At 42.0% G+C, this 19,593-nt stretch overlaps 1 protein-coding gene and 1 long non-coding RNA gene across 8 annotated transcripts in view; one reads left to right on the top strand and one right to left on the bottom strand.

Moving 5' to 3' along the window:
- The window catches only part of LOC115084564, a 35,322-nt gene extending 25,224 nt beyond the window's left edge, over positions 1 to 10,098 (bottom strand). The window contains exon 1 of the long non-coding RNA XR_003854595.1: positions 10,019 to 10,098. This is a non-coding gene — a long non-coding RNA (uncharacterized LOC115084564). The remainder of the gene's footprint in view (positions 1 to 10,018) is intronic.
- The window catches only part of TPK1 (thiamin pyrophosphokinase 1), an 831,917-nt gene that overhangs the window by 640,857 nt on the left and 171,467 nt on the right, over positions 1 to 19,593 (top strand). The gene's annotated exons all lie outside the window — the stretch shown is intronic.

Here is a 19,593-nt window from a genome sequence, read left to right as displayed (position 1 = left end):
TCGCACCCAATAGCGCCAACATAGCAGGTGTAGCTATTGGGAGCGAAATAGGCAGCGAAAAGGCACTTACCTTTTCGCTGTGCGCGCCTTCGTCGCGGAGTCGGCCCTGGTGATGCCCCGACTCCTCCTCTTCTGGGGCCGACTCCGCCCCCATTTTGGTATCACACGCGAAAAAGGACATTTTGCATGCAAAACGTCCCTTACCACGTGCGATACGCTTGGAAAATGAGGCCCTCTGTGATTGTCATGGATTTGGGGAAGGAGGACTGCACAAACTTTAACCTATCTATAACACTCAAACACTGCCTTACATGTTCTCACACACACTTTCTCATTCTTGCTCTCACACACAAATACACATCCTCTCTCTTCCTCCCACACAGACTCTCACACTCTTTCTCTCTCACTCTCACTCTCTCTCTCTCTCTCTCTCTCACACACACACACACGTACACACACATAACCACACTCTTTCTCTCTGACACACATATAGGGTCTCTCATACATGCCCAGGTTCTCTCTCACACATACACTCTCTCAGGGCTTTGTGTTTCACTGAAGTGAATGACCTCCATGCTGGCCATCATCTTCGCCTGTCACAGGATGAAGTCCGCGGTGGTCTACCATTCCTTGGCCATGGTAGACCATCAGATTACTTATTCGGCCATTGTGGGATGGGCTCCACAGTAGCCCCCGTCTTCAGCCACCATGGGATAGTGTCTGTGGTCGCCTACCATTCCTTTTTTGCATTCATCTGTTGAGATTCTTCTTTGCTGCTACAGGATGAGCTCCACAGTAGTGCTGCCAGAACCTCATCTACAGCCAACATGCGATGGAGTCTGTGGTAGCCTACTGCGCTTCTTCTTTGACCACTGTGGGATTGAGTCCATAGCAGCCTATTGGAATTATTTGACTGCTGCAGCAATCTATCTGACTTTTTCTTTCACTGTCATGGGATAGGTTCTACAGCGGCCTATCGAGCTTCTTCTTTAGCCGTCACAAGATGGGATCAATGGTGGCCTATCTGGCTGCCATGGAATGAGTTCTCTGATGGCCCTGCTGTATCTCGCCTTTGGCCGTCATGGGATGGGGTCCACTGGTGGCCGAGCTTAATAGGGAAACAATTATGAAAATGAGCAGCAGCTATACACTGCAGTCCTCCTCCTCCTCCTCAGTAGCTGATTCATGGGCAGAAGTTGAAAATTTACAACTTCTGCCCATGAGCTGGTTGCTGGGAATGGAGAGGATTGCAGTGTGCAATAGGTAGGGGAGATGGTCGACAGTAAAGAGCAGACTCATGAGTCACATGCAGCTTCTGAGATGCCAGTTTGCCACACCTAGCATATAACATAGTAACATAACATAGTAATTATGGCAGAAAAGGATCAGATGGCTCATCCATTCTGCCCAGCAAGCTTCTTATGGTAGAATCTGCCGCTCTGTGAAGGATACCCTTTGTTTCTCTCAAGGGTAGTAACTTTATTCCATGCAGTTACCCCCAAGTCTCATGATAAGGGAGTAATATTTACAATCAATCAAAACCAAGCAACTGTCAAACCCATAAATTACTGCTAGCAACAGTTTTACTGGGTGAGGAGCTTCTTGATAATTCAGACAATGCTGCTTGATGTTCTTTGCTTTGGGACTTGGCTGTAGAAACCATCCTGTGATTTTTTTCTCTTATGTATTCTTGATAATTCAGAAAATGCTGCTTGATGTTCTTTGATTTGGATCTTGGCCATAGAAACCGTCCTGTGCTTTTTCCCTTATGTCTGTGTGTTAGTACCCCAGACTGTAAAAGTCAGGCCCCATGTTGGTCATTGTCTGTATCCAGTTCCCCTCTCCTCCGCCACCAAAACAGGGAGCGATGCTGCATTTGCATCAAAAGCATCAAGGCTATTGATTGAGTGTAGTAATCCCCATGCCTTCTGTTAAGGGTAGTAACTGCTGCTCCATGCAGGTTACCCCATGCACCCTCGTCTTCATTTCAGCCCTCTAGCCTTTAGGGATCTACACTGTTTATCCCATGCCCCTTTGAATTTGTTGATTATTTTCTTCTTCACCACCTCCTCCGGAAGGGCATTCCAAGCATCCACCATGCTCTCTGTGAAAAAATATTTCCTAATGTTGGTTCTTTGTCGTCCCCCCTGGAGCTTCATTTTGTGACCCCTAGTTCTACTGTTTCCTTTCCAATGGAATGTGTTCAAAGTTTGTACTTCTTTAAAACCTTTCAAGTATCTGAAGGTCTGTATCAAAACTCCCCTGCATCTCCTCTCTTTCAGGGTATACATATTTAGAACCTGTAGCTTCTCCTCTTATGTCTTCCAATACAACATTTTGGTCGCCTTTCTCTGGACTGCCTCCACCCTGTCTCGATCCTTTTTTAGATAAGCTCCCAGAACTGAATATAGGCCTCCAGGTGAGGCTTCACCAAGGATCTATACAATGGCATTATCAGCTTCTTTTTCTGCTGGTTTTAGTTATTGCCTTCTCACATTGCTTTGCCTTCTTCAGATCACCACATACTATTACTCCATGGTTTCTTTCTTGGTCCATGCACATCAGTGTTTCACTTCCCATCATATACAGCTCTTTCGGATTACCACCCCCAAGATGCATGACTCTGCACTTTTTGGCATTGAATCCCAGCTACCAAATATTTGACCACTCTTCAAGCTTTCTTAAATCACTTTTCATTCACTCTACTCCTTCAGGCATATCTTTTCTATTACCAATCTTAGTATCATCCACAAATAGACAGACTTTACCTTCTATCACTCACAAAGATATTGAACAGAACCAGTTCCAAAACTGGTTCCTATGGCACTCTGCTTAACACAGTTCTCTCTCAAAGAAGGTTCAATTTACCATTACACACTGTCTCCTATCAGCCAAACAGACTGTTATCTATGCCACCACCTTGGCGCTGTCCCCCAAGCTTCTCATTTTATTCACAAGTCTCCTATGCAGGACCATATTAAAAACTTTCCTGAAATCCAGGTAGATCACATCGAGTGCTCTTCCTTGATCCAATTCTCTAGTCACGCAATCAATAAGATTGGTTTACAGGATCTTCCCCTGGTAAATCCATATTGCTTCGTATCCAGCAAGCCACCTGATTATAGAAAGTTCACTTTCTCCAAGGACAAGCAGGATGGTAGTCCTCACACATGGGTAACATCATCAAATGGAGCCCATCACGGAAAACTTTTGTCAAAGTTTCTAGAAACTTTGATAGACACACTGAGTATGCTTAGCATGCCGCTAACCATACATCCACACGGGGTCCCTCTTCATTCTCTCTCTTTTCGCGAAGCTTAAGCCTCACAGTCATGGAGCTTATGCTTGTTTCTTGAAATTTCAAGTTTTTCATCTTCCAGCGTTGCATTGGGTCCCCCTCCATTTTCATGGTTTTTCCCTCTACGGCTCTTGGTAAGTTTTTTTGTGTTCTTGCAGTTGATCATCGACGGTGTTGCCTCCCAGTGGCCTCCAGCCATCAACCACGCATCGCGTTCTTTTTATCATGCCATCGTCCAGCTTTTGCCAGTGCCCCTGGAGCATGTCCATCACACATCCCCACGAGGTTTGTGTCCTTTGCCTGGGGGCATTGCATGATGTCCATGGTTGTGATATTTGTGCCCAGATGACCCACAAGGGTCATCGGGCACAATTAGACAAGATGGAAAAGCTGTTCAGCTCCAAGATATTAGATCCGTTGTCAGTGTCCAGGACTTCTACTCCGCGGGGAAGGAAGGCCCAGCTTCAATCCCCTCTGTGTCACCTCCACTGCCATTCCTTGATCCTGAGGTAGGCGTGGGGGGTCGAGCGTGTTCGATGTCTTCCCAATCTAGGTCAGGCTGTTCTCTATCACTGTCAGTTCCAGACAAAGACCAAGGTGAGCATCAGGAGAAGTCGAGGAAGCATCGATACCGCTCATCTTCCTCCAAGTCAGACCACAGGAAGGCATCGACTGCATCTGTGCCTCCTCTGAAGTGGTCTTGTGTAGAGGAAGTGATTCCCACCGATTCTTCCGAGGACTCTCAGTGACCTTCACCGGTGCCAGTGGAGGGTTCAGTGTTACCCCATGACTCGGAGATTGCTCTGATTCTGCTGCCTCCTCCTCCTCAGGCTGTTTTATCCTCAGCAGCTTTTGAGGAGGGGTTAGAGAGGCATGTGCTGTTGGTGGTCGACCGGGCCCTGCAGAGCATTGTGCCTCCGGTTCCACCAGGACCACCACCATTGCAAGAGCCAACTCCAGTGGTGCTTGCACCTCTCTTGGAGCAGTTGACTTGCTGATGCAGCCAGCTCTGATGCCCCAAGCCCCTTTGCGGTCAAGGGGAGTACTGCTGCTGCCGCCACCGGTTCCCATTCTGGTGAGAAATTCTTCAGACAAAGGGCCATAGGGATCTCCGGCGCCTCGCTTGCGCATGACACACTGACAAACTCCAGCTCTCCTGGGGCAGGAGTGGGGGATCGAGCGTGTTCGATGTCTTCCCAATCTAGGTCAGGCGGTTCTCTATCACTGTCAGTTCCAGACAAAGACCAAGGTGAGCATCAGGAGAAGTCAAGGAAGCATCGATACCACTCATCTTCCTCCAAGTCAGACCACAGGAAGGCATCGACTGCATCTGTGCCTCCTCTGAAGTGGTCTTGTGTAGAGGAAGCGATTCCCACTGATTCTTCCGAGGATACCAAAGGCACCTGGGGGCACGATGGTACCCCCAGTGCTACCGATGCTCATGCAGCCCCAAACACTTCCGGTGCCTTCGGTTCTGTCTTCGATTCCACCGGGGCCCATGTGGCCCCCTGGCTCGATGCTTAAGGTGCAGGTGGTAGCTCTAACCCCTGCGTCTCTGGATGTTCAAAGCGAAGGGGAGGCCCCCTATGATACCTGGAAAAGGGAGGCATCTTTTTCCTCCATGGAAGAATTAGAGGATTTGCCCTCGGAGCCCTCTCCACCTGAGGAGAGATGGAATTCCCCCCCCCCCCCCCCCCCCCCCCCCCCCCCCCCAAAGGATCTTTCCTTCACTGGGTTTGTTAAGGCCATGATGGAGTCAGCGCCTTTCCAGCTATTAATGGAACAGAATTCGTGGGACAAGATGTTGGAGATCCTGCAATTTCTGGACGCTCCTAATCAGGTGGTGGTTGTTCCAATCCATGACATCTTTGGCAATCCTTTATTCCACTTGATCTTTCTCTTTCCCGATTTCTTTCTTTGTCTCCCTCAGCTTCACCAGATATTCTTCCCTGTGTTCCTCTTTTTGGGATCCTTTATATTTCTTGAATGATGGGGGGGGGTTGCCTTTATTTTATCAGCCACCTCCCTCGAGAACCAGATCAGTTTCTTTTTCCTCTTACTTGTGTTTACTTTTCTAACATATTGATTTGTTGCCTTTGTAATAGTTCCTTTTAATTTGGCCCACTGTTGTTCCACCTCACCCATTTTCTCCCAGTCTTCCAGTTGTTCTTCCAGGTACTTTCCCATTTTGACAAAGTTCGTATTTGTGAAAGTCAAATCTCTGGTCTCGTGTGACTTCTCAGTATCCTGTTTGAGATATCAAACCATACGGTCTGATGATCACTGGTGTTCAGGTGGCACCTACCTGGACATTAGTGATATTATCCTCATTAGTCAGCACTAGGTTGAGTATTACATCCACCTTTGTAGGTTCCATTACCATTTGTTTGAGCAGAGCCTGTTGAAGAACATCCACTATCTATCCTACTTCAAGTGGATTCCACTGAAGGGATATTCCAATCTACATCCAGCAGATTTAAATCTCCAATGAGCAACACTTCTCTCTTCTTTCCTACCTTTTGGATGTCTTCGATCAGATGTCTGTCCAGCTCTTCTCTTTGAGAAGAAGTCCTGTAGATCACACCAGTAAAAATGGAAGCACCATAGAGCCTCTATGCACATTCTTATACCTAGACTGTTGGGAAGCATGGTGTGTGGTTTGAACTCTGTACACATACGTTTGAATTTTTAACAGTATGTAAGTATTTTTTGCCAGGAAAAGTACTCTCCAATTCGCAGTTGTAAATGCATGTGGGTATGTTTTCTTAAATAATTTTTCAGTGAAAGTATGTGCATATTTTCACTTCAAAAATTTGTGCAAAGTCCATGGGTAAAAGTACCTGCAGATTTTATACCTATGCATCCAATCTTAACTATATGCTAAGGGCTGAATTTTGAAAAAGTTTTATGCATGAAAATAAGCTTTTGAAAATTGCCCAGATATATACTACTTTTACATGCATAGCTATTGGTGTACAATTTAAATTATCTGCAAAAGAAAAAAAAGCATATAGATTTCTTTTGGGATTCTTTTGCCAGTAAAATAAGATTTTTCTAAGATTATACTTCAGTTCATATCATTTCAAGGTAAAAATGACATTTTCCACCACTCGCATTAGCTGTTTCTTCACTATCTTCAAAGCAGTTGTTTGCCCTTTGCTGTCAAATGCATATTATGATTGATGAAATGTCAAGAATGATAAGAGCAAAGAGTTTTGCTGCCTATAGGGAGAGACATAGTTCAATCAGTTAAAAGTGTCAGCTTCCAGGAGATTATAAATATATACAAATAGGTGAAGCTTTTACCACAATGTCTAAAGTGAGCATACAGCTAGATCAGATTATGAAGTTGTTATTACTGGAAGATTCATGCTACTACACCAAATACTGGAAGATGACTAGCAGGCTAACTCATACTTTCATAGATGCCAATATTCCTTCACACAAACCCTATTTTCCCCTCCTGCCACTCCCATCTGCACATAGTTTTTTTCAGTTACCCACAAACGAAATATGCAGCAGGAATGAGAACCAATGTGAATCGCAGCTCAGGCATTCAGAAACTTTCAAGCAGATCTGACCTGCACTTTGATGTGTGATATGGGTTTTTTTTTGTTTGTTTTTACATTCTACCTTTGGACTTCAGAATTTCACCTGAAATCCTCAATTGTGGTATCATCATTTGTTAGTTCCAACAATAACAGTTCTAAGCATTTCTTTTTAAATAAAGTATTGTGGTTGCTGTGCTAGTCCACTTCAGTGTACAGAAATAAGGGTCAAAAAACAAGTTGCAGGTGATACCTTTTTATTGGACTAATTTAATAGATACATGATAAGCTTTCGAGAATTAAGTTCCCTTCTACAGGTCAGTGAAGAAATAGTGCAGATGCACTAAGTTTAAATAGTACAGATGAATGCAGTATACATAGCCTAGTATAAAAAAAATACATGAAGACAGATACTATATCTGTGATACAAGCCAAAAATTAAGGACAAGAATAAACGTTCACAGGCATGAAATAAATAACATAGGACAGAGAAGAACAATGTGCTACTTCATTAAATGAACATTTCTGAACGGAAGATCAGGCCCTTAACAATCTTCCCAATCAGGATCCTTAGAGGGAATTTTGAACCATACAAGAATGCAAAATTTTGATATAAAGATAATCAAACACTTTGAAGTAAACAAAAAAGGACTTTATAAGTTCATTGGCTTTCACACCCATTATCAGACATAGGCTCCTTGGAACAATAAAATTGTATTGTTTCTTCTTACCTGTGTTCTTCCCTTCCCCTCAATCCTTTTGCTGAGCTGTAATGGCATATGCAGATAACCTCATGTGTACCAGACACTTTATTAAACTCAATACAACCTCATGCATACCAGACACTTTATTGAACTCAGTACGACTTTACTAAACTCAATACAACATAAGCCGTTATTTCTCATACACTCTTGGTTATTTTTGGCACTGGCCTACCCCTAACATTTTTTAGATTCATTACTGATAAGAAAATTTACCAGATATTATCCTGGTTCCAAATATTTTGAGGCATGTCATTCATTATCCTTATTTCCCAAAATGTTACAATATATCCTTCTGCTATTTATTTATTTATTTTATTTTATTTATTGATTTTTATATACCATCATTCGGTTGAGCCATCATAACGGTTTACAAATGTCACAGCATTAGTAAATAAAATCAATCAAGTATATAAAATATAAAAGAAGACATTACATTAATAATATGAAGAGAAATTATCAATTGCAAAAATATACCTTAACTCTTCATTATGTTGTCGCTATATTATAATAGATTACCTCATTTTAGGCATCATCAAAATGTGTTTTCACACAATAACATTTTCTGCCTTATTTTAAATCATAGGTTAGTGGTGATATTAATCAATAGTGTGTCTTTATATGTAAAGAGACCAATGACATACCTTTTTTTTATTTTAGATGAAATTAAAATAGTAACTTTTAAAAGTTCACTTCTTTAAACAATAACTTTTTTAAATAATTCAATTCTTAAACTTATCTTTGACTCCTTTAGTTGTCTTCCATTTTCTAAATGAAAAGGATTTTAGAAAGAATCAGCTAATGCCACCAATTTGTAAGGCACATCTCTTATTTTGCTCTTCCATTTCCTTGCCCGACATGGGTCCATGTTTCAAACTGATAGTTCTTTCTCAGGGTGTGGTCCACCAAAATGTCTAAAAAATAAATATTATAATGAAGTGTATGATATACCACATCACTCAGCTTCCCTATCTTGGCAGGAAGACAGGAAATGATGTCAGCTTCCCTATCTTGGCAGGAAGACAGGAAATGATGTCAGCTTCCACTCATGCTATTGCCCTCATATAATGTTGTCAATTAAATAGTTTCTTTAAAATCAAAGAATACCACTCTATTTCTGCATTCAGTGCTCTTGGGGCTACTGTGTTCAAATAAAAAAAAATCCATTGTTCAGAAATTCAAATGTACTAAATTGTTCCCCCACCCCATCCCCTATGGTGTGTCTTTTACCCATTCTGGGACTCTCCATTTTAGATCTTGAAATGTGTGAGTATAATTGACACAATGCTGTATGATAGGGGCTTGGAGTTTACAAGTTGGTACACAGCTGTTATGTTCCATAAGCCATGTAAGAATCATATGCTGTGTTTGTCCAATAAATATTTTAGGACACAGGCACACAATCATAAAGGATGACTGACAATCTGTATAGTGTCATGCAACTTATTTTTTCCAAGTACAAACATCCAACCAAGATTCACCTGTGTGTGCCTGTGTCCTAAGATATATATCAGAACTGTTCAGCGCATTTGAATTTCTGTGAACAATGGATTTTTTATTTGAGCACAGTAGCCCCTTGAGCCCTGAATGTGGAAATGGCATTCCTTGATTTGAAAGATACCATTTAATTGACAACACTATATAAAGTCATAGCATGAATGGAAATACTAATGATGACATAATTTTCCATCTTCCTGCCAAGATGAAGCTAAGAATGCCAAGATATCACAGGTTTCTGTACTGCTTTATTTTGAATGATATGGTATATCATATGCTTCATGATAATATTTATTTTATAGATATTTTGGTGGATCACACCCTGAGGAAGAACTGTCAGTTCAAAACATGGACCCATGTCAGGCAAGGCAATGGAAAAGCAAGATAATAGAGGTATGCCTTACAAAATGGTGGTGACAGCTGATTTTTTCTAAAATCCCTTTCATTTGGAAAATGGAAGACAACTAAATCAGTCAAAGCTAAATTTAAGAATTGAATTATTAACAAAAGATATTGTTTAAAGAAGTGAACTTTTAGTAGTTACTATTTTAATTGCATCAAAAATAAAAAAGGGTATATAATTGGTCTGTTTACATGTAAAGATACATTATTGATCAATATCATCACCACAGACCTGTGGTGATAAAGGCAGAAAATGTTACATTTTGATGATGCCTAGAATTAGTTTATCTATTATAATATGATAACACATTGAAGAGTTAAAAGTGTATTTTTGCAGTTATCCCAAAAAATTCTTTAGGACATATTACTGCCCACTAAATCTTAAAAATGACCAAAAATAACCTTTCCTTGTAATTATTGGCATGCTTTCTTCTTGCTAATGGTATTTTGGCTTCTGATATATTTTTCTTTCTTTCTTTTAACTGAAGTATATTGTTTTGCCTTGCTTGTACCTGATTTTCTTGGGTCCTCAGCAACCATCGCTCGCTATTCTCATTCAACAATTGGTCTGTGCACTTAAGGCCTTTCGCCCTTTCTGTTCCTGTGGAGAAAAAAGTGTAGAGGTTAATTGTAATACATGTGCGAGTGCGCTGATAAACCACGTAGATGGGCCTGCGTGCGCAGTCACACGTGTTTTGTATCATGTACGCAAAGGTGTGCCTACTATATAAAATATGCTTAATTCTACTCAAACAACATGCTCGCATATATTTTCAGCATAGCCAGATAGTATCGCTTTAATGCTTATCCAGCTATATACTTTGCTGGATAAGTAGCAGTTAATGAGACTTATCCGGCTAAGTTCCAACAAAGTCGCCACTTACGGGGACAAGTCCAAATTTATCCAGATAAGTAGTGCAAATATCCTCTATACGAGTGTTTGTGCTCCTAATTTTAATCGTTTACACGTGGAGATTTAACTTGTATATTTTCCTTAGCACTTGGCTTTTATGCATGTAAGTCATCAAAGTTTGTAACATATGTATATGAAGGAAGTTCCAGTTTTACCAATTAGTCCACCAGTTTGCCCAGGTTTCCTCTACGTTCCCCCTGGTTCTTCAGTTTGAGCTCCCCCTCCAGTTTTCCCTGACCCCTCATGCAGTCTGTATTTGGCTATAAAGACTTTTATTCTCACACCAGATAATTAGCAGGTGTAAATAAATGCAGGTAACATACACACACACGCCACCTTGGCAGGTTATAAAAAAGTAACATACATGTAAACGTTAGCCCTGCCCTGGAATGCCCCTATTATATACGAGCAAATTTATTTGTGCACCATTACTTAATAAAATAGCCTTTACGCAGATATGAGCTATTTGCATGCACATCTGCTAATTTGTATGTGCACAACTCTTTGAAAATTCCCCTTTTAGTGAATCAGACCCTAACTCTCTTAGATACTGTAATCAAGCATTGACTGAGCAATCTCCTTATAGATTTCCTCAGACCTTGCAAACAAAGCAGAGAGCTTACTGCCTAGGATTCATTTGCTTTCAAAATAAACAGTAGGATATTAATTGCATATAAACTGCTGGCAGGGGATATAAAGTGCATTTCAAATTTTTTTTATATATATTTTTTAAATATTCAAATTTACTATTTTATGTTGTACACTTAAAGGTAATAAGAGAAAATATTTTTTACTCAGTGGATAATTAAGCTCTGGAATTCTTTGCCAGAGGATGTGGTAAAAGATGTTAGTTTATCTACATTTTAAAAATGTTTGGACAAGTTCCTGGAGAAAAGGTCCATCAACCATTATTAAGATGGAGTTGCAGGAATCCACTGCTTAGGATTGGCTACTGATAGAAACAGGATACTGGGCTTGATGGACCTTTGGTCTATCCCAGTATGGAAATCTTATATTCTTATCTCCAAGTGATATGGAGTTTGTCAATCCTGAGAAAGGCTTTGTCTGCAGTACCATGGTGTATCTTGGCTTCATGAGTTTTCAGATCTCTAACCTGTTCGGTATCAGTTACTCAGGGGCGGCTCAAGGCAAGCTACTGCCTGAGGCAAGGGATGGAATGGTGCCCCCCTCCCCTCGCCCCAAAGGCACAGCACAGATCAAATCATCGAGGGGTCATTGGAGTCTGACCTTCCGGTGATTGGAAATGCTAGAGAAGGGGGAAAAGAAAGGTCAGGATTCCCAAAGAAGTGGCAGATGGTGTATCACTGATAATATTTCTTGGAAGCTGTCAGCCCTGCTACACTCCCAGGAACCCTACAACCTGCCTCCCACATTTCCGCTGCATTTGCCCCCTGGAGAAGTGGGAAATGGGTAAATAGTGGGGGTCAGTGTGTGGCACACTCTCACCAGGTCAATGCAAGAATATCAAGCTCACTAGGCAAACTTTATACACTAGCCCTCACCACACAATTAAAAACTGTGCATTTATAATATATTGTACATGAAAAAAGATAATCATATATATTCATATTCATATATAACATATATATATTATTTTTACATGCACTGCACTGGTGCCAACCAGAAAACTCTGCAAAAAAGACATTTGTTATTAGGCCTATTGTAAAATGCATTTGATGTGGGTTTGGCCCTCAGAAAGCCACGAGTAAACTGAACTACAATGATAATACAGTAAATCTATTATGATGTATTTTATGTTTATATTGTAATCTACTTAGTTAATATGTTTGCTATAAGTAGGGGTGTGCATTCATTTGCAAAGTATTGGCAATCTGCAACGTATATGCCATATTCGTTGTATTCGTGGAGGTCACGAAATATATGGCGAATCCCCACGAATGCAACGTATCACTAACGAATAAACCCTCACCCTCCTGACCCCTCCCCAAGACTTGCCAAAAGTCCCTGGTGGTCCAGCGGGGGTCCTGGAGCGATCTCCTGCACTCGGGCTGTCGGCTGCCGGTATTCAAAATGGCGCCGATAGCCTTTGCCCTTACTATGTCACAGGGGCTACCGGTGCCATTGGTCGGCCCCTGTCACATGGTAGGAGCAATGGATGACCGACGCCATCTTGTGCTCCTGCCATGTGACAGGGGCCGACCAATGGCACCGGTAGCCCCTGTGACATAGTAAGGGCAAAGACTATCGGCGCCATTTTGAATACCAGCAGCCGATGGCCTGAGTGCAGGAGATCGCTCCAGGAACCCTGCTGGACCACCAGGGACTTTTGGCAAGTCTTGGGGGGATCAGGAGGGTGGGGGGGTTGTAGTTAATTAAATTTAAAGGGTTGGGATGGGGGGTTTTTTGGGAAACGAATACATATGTAACTAATGAACGGATCGCTGTCCCCTGAGAATGGATGCAATGGATTTCGGTCCCAACGAATACAAATACCGAATGAGACAAATCCATCCCTGCTGCACATCCCTAGCTATAAGTGGCCTAGAAATATTTTAAATAAACAAATAAACCTCATATACCAGAACAGTAATGAATGTCAACACTCAAGCAGTAACAACCCTACCTTTGAAAAGACAACTCTACAGATGTGATACCAGGTTCTAAAACACCAATACACCTCCTATTAGGAAAACAAAATAAGCCAGGCTGCTGTATCCCTACACAGAAACTACATGCCAGCAGAATATGTCCCTTTGATCATACATGTAGAAAACAGATGGATCAACACCAAATATAGAATAAAATATAAACAGAAATATGCAGACAAAAACTGAACTGGAAATTACAATATCAGACTCTATGCAATAGAGCAATTGAAAAACAGAAAATACCATCATTCCTCATAAAACATCAAACAATAAAATCAAAAACTATAAAACATCAATCACAATAGGAAAATCATGCTAAAATTATATATTTCAAAACAGCTGATGACTAGAACATCCAATAATTTTTAACTCATATACAAATTTTTGAAAATTTCCCAAACACCAATAAAATATTTCAAAAACAGCAGAGACATCAAATAATATCCAATAAGTAAAACTAATAAAGATAGAAAAAAAATCCCTGTTCTCCATATCCGGGAACTTTTGATTCCTGTCACTTTGAGATGGTCATGATTAATTGTTGTCTAGTACACTTGTCACATACACTCATATGCTAACTCATGCACACACATTGCTTGCTTTGACACACATGCTCCCACTCCCAGCCTTATGTGTGCTCTCACACACATGCTGACTCATTCACTTTCCCTAAAACACATGCTCACTGATACACTTGCACTGACTCACATGGTCAGTCACGCTCACATGCATGTTCACTGACACACTCACACACGTGCTGTCATTCTCTCCCTTGCACACAAGCTCACTGACACACTTGCACTCTAATGCTCATACCTGCTGACATACACACCCTCACTGCCTCATACCTTCAGTCATGCTCACTTATGTTCACTTTTTTCCTCCTCTGTGAATAAGTAAAACAAACATTTTTACTTACCGTAAATTGGTGGTCAAGGAAAATCGAGGCAGAGCCCAGGAGAGGAGAGTCTGAGTGGGCTTTTGAGGGAGGGGGTGGCAATTTGGTGTGGGAAATTTGGTGTGGTAGGTCTGTTAAGCCCTAAAGTAGTTTATTTATATATATATATATATAAAATATGGGTCGGTACAAGTGCAGCGAATAGACTGATGGAACTGCAGCTGCTGCCGCGATGAAAATACAAAGCAAGCACTAAACGGAGGGCCTCAGGGGGAGGCTCCCGCTCTCCGAAAAATATCACAAGGCTGCTGTCGGTTGCCACGACTCTGTAGGCATGTGGCCACGACGACCAACACCTATCACCTAACTGGGGTGACCAACCCACCGGAGCATGCCCGAAGCCCCGATAGGCCAATCCGCCTCAGGCAGCGTGAGTGTGAGGCAGTGTGCAGCTGCAGCAAGGGCAGGGGCAGGCAGCATGAGGCGGACGCCACAGGGGTGTTTTGAGAGGGGCAATTTTTGCCACCTCAAAATTCTGCCGCCTGAAGCGGCTGCCTCACCCTGCCTCATTATAGAACCGCTCCTGCAGTAACTGCACCAAAACGATCACCGGCTCAGTGCTTTGGCTTTCTGTGTTTGGTATTTAGGCATGTATGCCACATTTTTTGAGCAGTACTTCATCACCTGCAACACATAGGGGCAAAAATTCAGTAATCAGTTTAGGTTCAAGGTCTATGGGTGTTTTTCTATCAATGTATCTTATAACTAATTTTCCTAAGAAAATTATCTGTGTTCTCCTTGGCGATTTAACTACACGAGCTGCTATTTCTGTGGGGGTGGAGTAAGCGCTAGTAAATATATGTGTTTATTGGCCCTCTCGGAGCAACCATTTTTGTCATCAGTTAATTATAGCCATGCAGTGGAACAATGCGCTTACATTTAGCTGCCGTTCCCACTGGGTTTGGAGGCGGGGTAATTTTCTGACCTTGGAACCTAGGCATGTAAGTCTAAGGTTAGGCATCTAGAGATCCCCTTGAGAATTGTCCATCTACCTGGGATTTGTGGGGGGGCTTCTGAAAGCTAAGGCAGTTGCCCTCCTTGTCCGTTTTCTGTTGCATTCTAAATGCTAATTGTTAGCATTTCCTTGGGCAATTGTTAGCAGTTCCTTGGGCAACTAGAACAGGAAGCATGAATTGTTACAGGAGAGCACCTCTTGAAAGCTACTGTGGAAAGGAATTCTGGTTTTGGCATAGTTCTTCGTAAGGAAAGGCGCTAGAAGATGATTTTGGTGCCTGTGATTAAAGTGCGCTGAAATCTCCAGCTCAGTGCACGTTGAGGAAATTGGACTATAGCTGCCAGCTTCATAGAAGAAAAATCTTTAAAGTGAACTGGCCTCTCCCCCCCCCGGCCCCCTCCACTCTGTAGAAACTTAATAAATGATGTGAAAAGATCATCAAAGAGCATCACAATGTAGGTAAAAGAAAATGGGCCTGTTTGACTCAGACACACTGACGGAATCCTCTGACATTAACCTCCTGGTTCTTGGATGTCAAAATTGATTTTCTGTCCCATCTACCACCAGACAGAAAGGGAAAAGGAAAGCAAATGGGATATGTTGTAAAAGCAAATCCGTGCATTTCGGGAGAGTTTTACAAGTTAGAAATCCAATTTAGCTATCGCACGCCTTCCCCCAGTGCATTATATTAATAGCAGCTGCATGATGTGCTTCCAGATTTGACTTGTATCCTAAATCATAGAAACAGTTTTGCTCTCTAGTGATGTAAACAATGCATCTGATTTATAAAAAGGGTTTTTACTCTTGGGTACAAAATAAGAGAGAGCCCTACACAGTTCAGATCCAATATTCTTAAAAAGAAATATTATATGGTGCTTCTTGATTTAAAGCTCCCAGCAATCTATGTCTGTGCCACAGTGACTCACGGCAGCTCTATTAAAGTGAAAGCCGTCGCTCCTGGGTCACTGCGGCATTTCGTGGGATGCTGCAGATTAGCAGCAGTTTGAAACTGCCAGCACTGCATTTTTTTTTTTGTCTGCCATAAATTGTATTTGCAGAAGAGCTGTGTTATTAACATCAGAGTATGCTTACATTTATATTATCATGGCTATGTTGGTCACAAAGTAAACCTGGTGGAAAATTAAATGAATGAACCCATCAAGTGCTGTTACATGAGGGACAGGGACATTTCTTACTAATCAGTAATGGTGGGCCGGATTAGAGTACCCCAGGTTTATATGTGCAGAACCTCCGGGATGCATTTATTTAATGGCAAATGTGAATAGTTTTATTCACCATGGTCATTCAATATCTTGACTGTAAACTTATTCTAAGTCCCATTTCTAGCTGGTTTGAGCTCTTATTGCATTTCTTCCAGAACATAGGGGTTTCCCTGGGAGGGGAGTATCTGTTATTCCTGTGCTCCACAATTGCTCACTTTGAGTGTTTGCTATAAGGCCTGTAACATAATCAAAGCCTATTCCTTTAATGGACTTCATCACCTGAGAAATTGTATAAATTGTATAATGCCCCATGATCTATCATAATTTCAATTTAAGCAGGGAGGCTGGTTCAGTTTGCCCATGGCCTTTTCAGTGGGAGGGTCTCAAGTTATAACTGCCACATAGGAGATCAGAACTTTTCTACCATGTTTTTATGGACTGAGCTCAAGACTTATTCTGCACTCATTTTTATGATTCTGTTGTTTTGTGTTTGAGTTTCTTCCCTTCCTGTGGATTATTTCTCTTTCTGATTGGAATAAAATCTGATGAAGAATTTAAAAGTGTCGTTAGTGCATGTGGCATGGGAACCTACTGAGTGGAATAAATATTGTTTTTTTTCATCCAAACTAACTTTTTGGGGGTCAGGGGAGAAGAGTGTCTTCAAATGGGTTTGTTTTGCATATATCTTGACTGAAATGAACCTCCTTCCTCAGCCAGGATATGTTGAGAATGATCTCAATCTCAAATGTACAGCTAGTTCTCTTCTCAATAATTGCATTGTGTCAAAGAGAGCCTATTCTAGAGTTCATAGGAAATAGTTTATATGGGCAACATATCTAGACAGACCTAGAATTATTTTTTTTAATACTATTGAGACTATTTCTGTATCTTTTTGCCACTTTTCTTGGTCTCTGATTGCATCATTAAGTACTTGAGGGTCTTCTCTCTTTCTCTCTCTCTCCATTCCACAAAATAGTCAGTTAGTATTGGCAGTTCTACAGGCTCATTGGAAGCACTAGGCAGCTTAGACAGCACCTCTGTGAGTGACGACAGCTTGGCTGCTTCTTCTTCCCACTCATATGGCCCGGAAAAGGAAGAGGAAGAGTTCCATTGACCATGGGGGCTAAGGGAGTGTGCATAGGCAGGAAGAAAGAGGAGAGGCCATGCTGTCGCCACTAGACGCAGGAGGACGAAGAGTGCATCTCCCACTGCAGGAAGAGGTAAGATCGGCCCTGGGCCGTGTGGCATTAAGAGCAGGAGGCGGATCATCAGCATGGTCCCTACCCACCCCAAGAAGTAGCAGCATCGACCTTGGTCAACAGTTGGAAGAGGAGCAGTGGCCCAGACGAGCAGCATGGCCTTGGTCCATTAGGCACAGGAAGCAGAACAATATTAGCCCCTGGACCTGAAGAAAGAGGAAGAGTTCCATCGACCATGGGGGCTGAGGGAGGAAGCTTGTACTTCTGAAAGGGAGGGGGAGAAAGTGAGTGTGAGAGAGCAAGTCTGGGTATGAGAGAGAGCATGACTTTGTGTGAGTGTGTGTGTGTGTGTGTGTGTGTGTATCTGTGTGTATGTTTCAGAGAGAGAGCATGTCTGGGTGTGTGAGGTCATGTTCCTGTCATCGAGCATGTGAGAGAGTGAGAGAGGAGAATGTTTGTGAGCAACAACCCCCCTCCTGTTCCCCTGAGAAATCCATGACAATCTCAGGGCACCTGGAAATAAAAAAAATCCCAGATATGAACCGCAGAGGATTTTTTATCTTTATTAGTTTTTTAACACTCCACAGGCCATGGTAGCCATGCTGTGGCTGGTGTCCTTCTACTTTTACTGGGCCTGGGCCCCAGCCATACTGGTTCTCTGCTGCCACTTCGACCATATGTGTATCTCCTTAGGCATGCATGCACATTCATGACCTTTGTAGGGCCTCTGGCAGGAAATCCTTTGTACACATACTGATGATGTCATCAGCCCGGGATAATTAAAGGGCAGCCTTGCAGCATGCCAAACCCTCAGCAACAGGTCCTCCAGCACTCAGTCATTGGTACCTTGTTACCTTGCCTCGTTCCTGCTTTACTGTGTTCTTGTCTTCCTCCAGCCTTGCCTTGCCCTGCTGTGTACCTGTCTTCATCCTGCCTTGTCTTGCCTCATCTTATTTATGCCTGCCATGCCTTCCCTATAAATCATCCATCCTCAGATTGATCTTCTGGTCCTGACCTTGTCTGGACTGTTTCCCCTCTCCTCCACCTGCCTCATCTGTTGCTTGACTCATTCCAAGTCCTGCTGGTCCCCAGAGCCTAAAGGCTCAACCTGAGGGGGGAGATGTCTGGTACAGGTGAAGCCTGAGCCTGTTGGCATATCCACTTTTACCTTCTGGGGTCTTGTCCGTATCTTCATGAGCCAGGCAGTATCAACTCAGCAGTTGCAAGAGGGCTTACTATCCCTAGAACTTTAAATTTGTAAGTATTGTTGGCATTTGTGTCTGCTGTTTTGAAATATTTTACTGGTCTTTGGAAAATTTGTATGACTTTGAAATTATTGAATGTTGTTCTATTCATCAGCTGTTTTGAAATTTGTATTCTTTTTATTAGTATGTGTGTACTTCCATGGATGATTTATGTTTTCTGATTTTATTTGATATGTTATGAGGAATTGTAATGTTTTGGTTTTTCCTTTGTTGTACTACATTCAGAGTCTTATGTGTTGTGGGCTCCAGTTCAGTTTTTGTCTGCATATTTGTATTTCTACTTTTTTGCCACGTTATTCTGCATTTAGTGAGCATGTTTGTGTTTGCAGGTGTTTTGCATGTGTGATCGAGGTGACATATTTTGCTAGGTTCTATGTTAGGATCTATAGCAACTTGGCTTGTTCTTTTTTTATTTTATTTATTTATTAGTTGCCTGGTGCCAGGCGTTGGGCAACTTGCAATAAGAACATTCATATCAAATGAACAAAGATATAATAAAACAACCATATTACATGAACTGAAATACAATAAAAACAATGTAACATATAATAACAAAGGATCAGTTCTTTATTAACTTAACCAGCTTACAAAAAATCCTTCAAAAAAGATGTCTTAAGAAAAGTTTTAAACATTGTTGTACGAGATGTAAGTCTAAGATCTCTGAAGAGAGTGTTCTAAAAGTTGGTTCAGCCACCAAAAATGCTCATTCCTTAGTTTCTGCTGTTGTGTCCATGTGTCCTCGACAGCTTCTACACGTTTGCCTCACCTTATTCATGGCTCCTCCCGCTTACCTGGGAAAGATGGCTACCGCAGTGTCATCAAGCCAACCTCTCTGGCATCTCCAGAATGGCTATGGTGCAGCCTTTCGCCATTGCTCCTCCCAGGTACCTACTAGGGTGCGCGCACGCGCGCAGCCCATGTCTTTGTACCACCCTTGGCGCGAA

Source organism: Rhinatrema bivittatum, chromosome 2 (assembly GCF_901001135.1).
Source record: "Rhinatrema bivittatum chromosome 2, aRhiBiv1.1, whole genome shotgun sequence".
In the NCBI taxonomy this organism is placed as follows: Eukaryota; Metazoa; Chordata; class Amphibia; order Gymnophiona; family Rhinatrematidae; genus Rhinatrema; species Rhinatrema bivittatum.
This window is presented reverse-complemented; position numbering and strand designations above follow the sequence as displayed.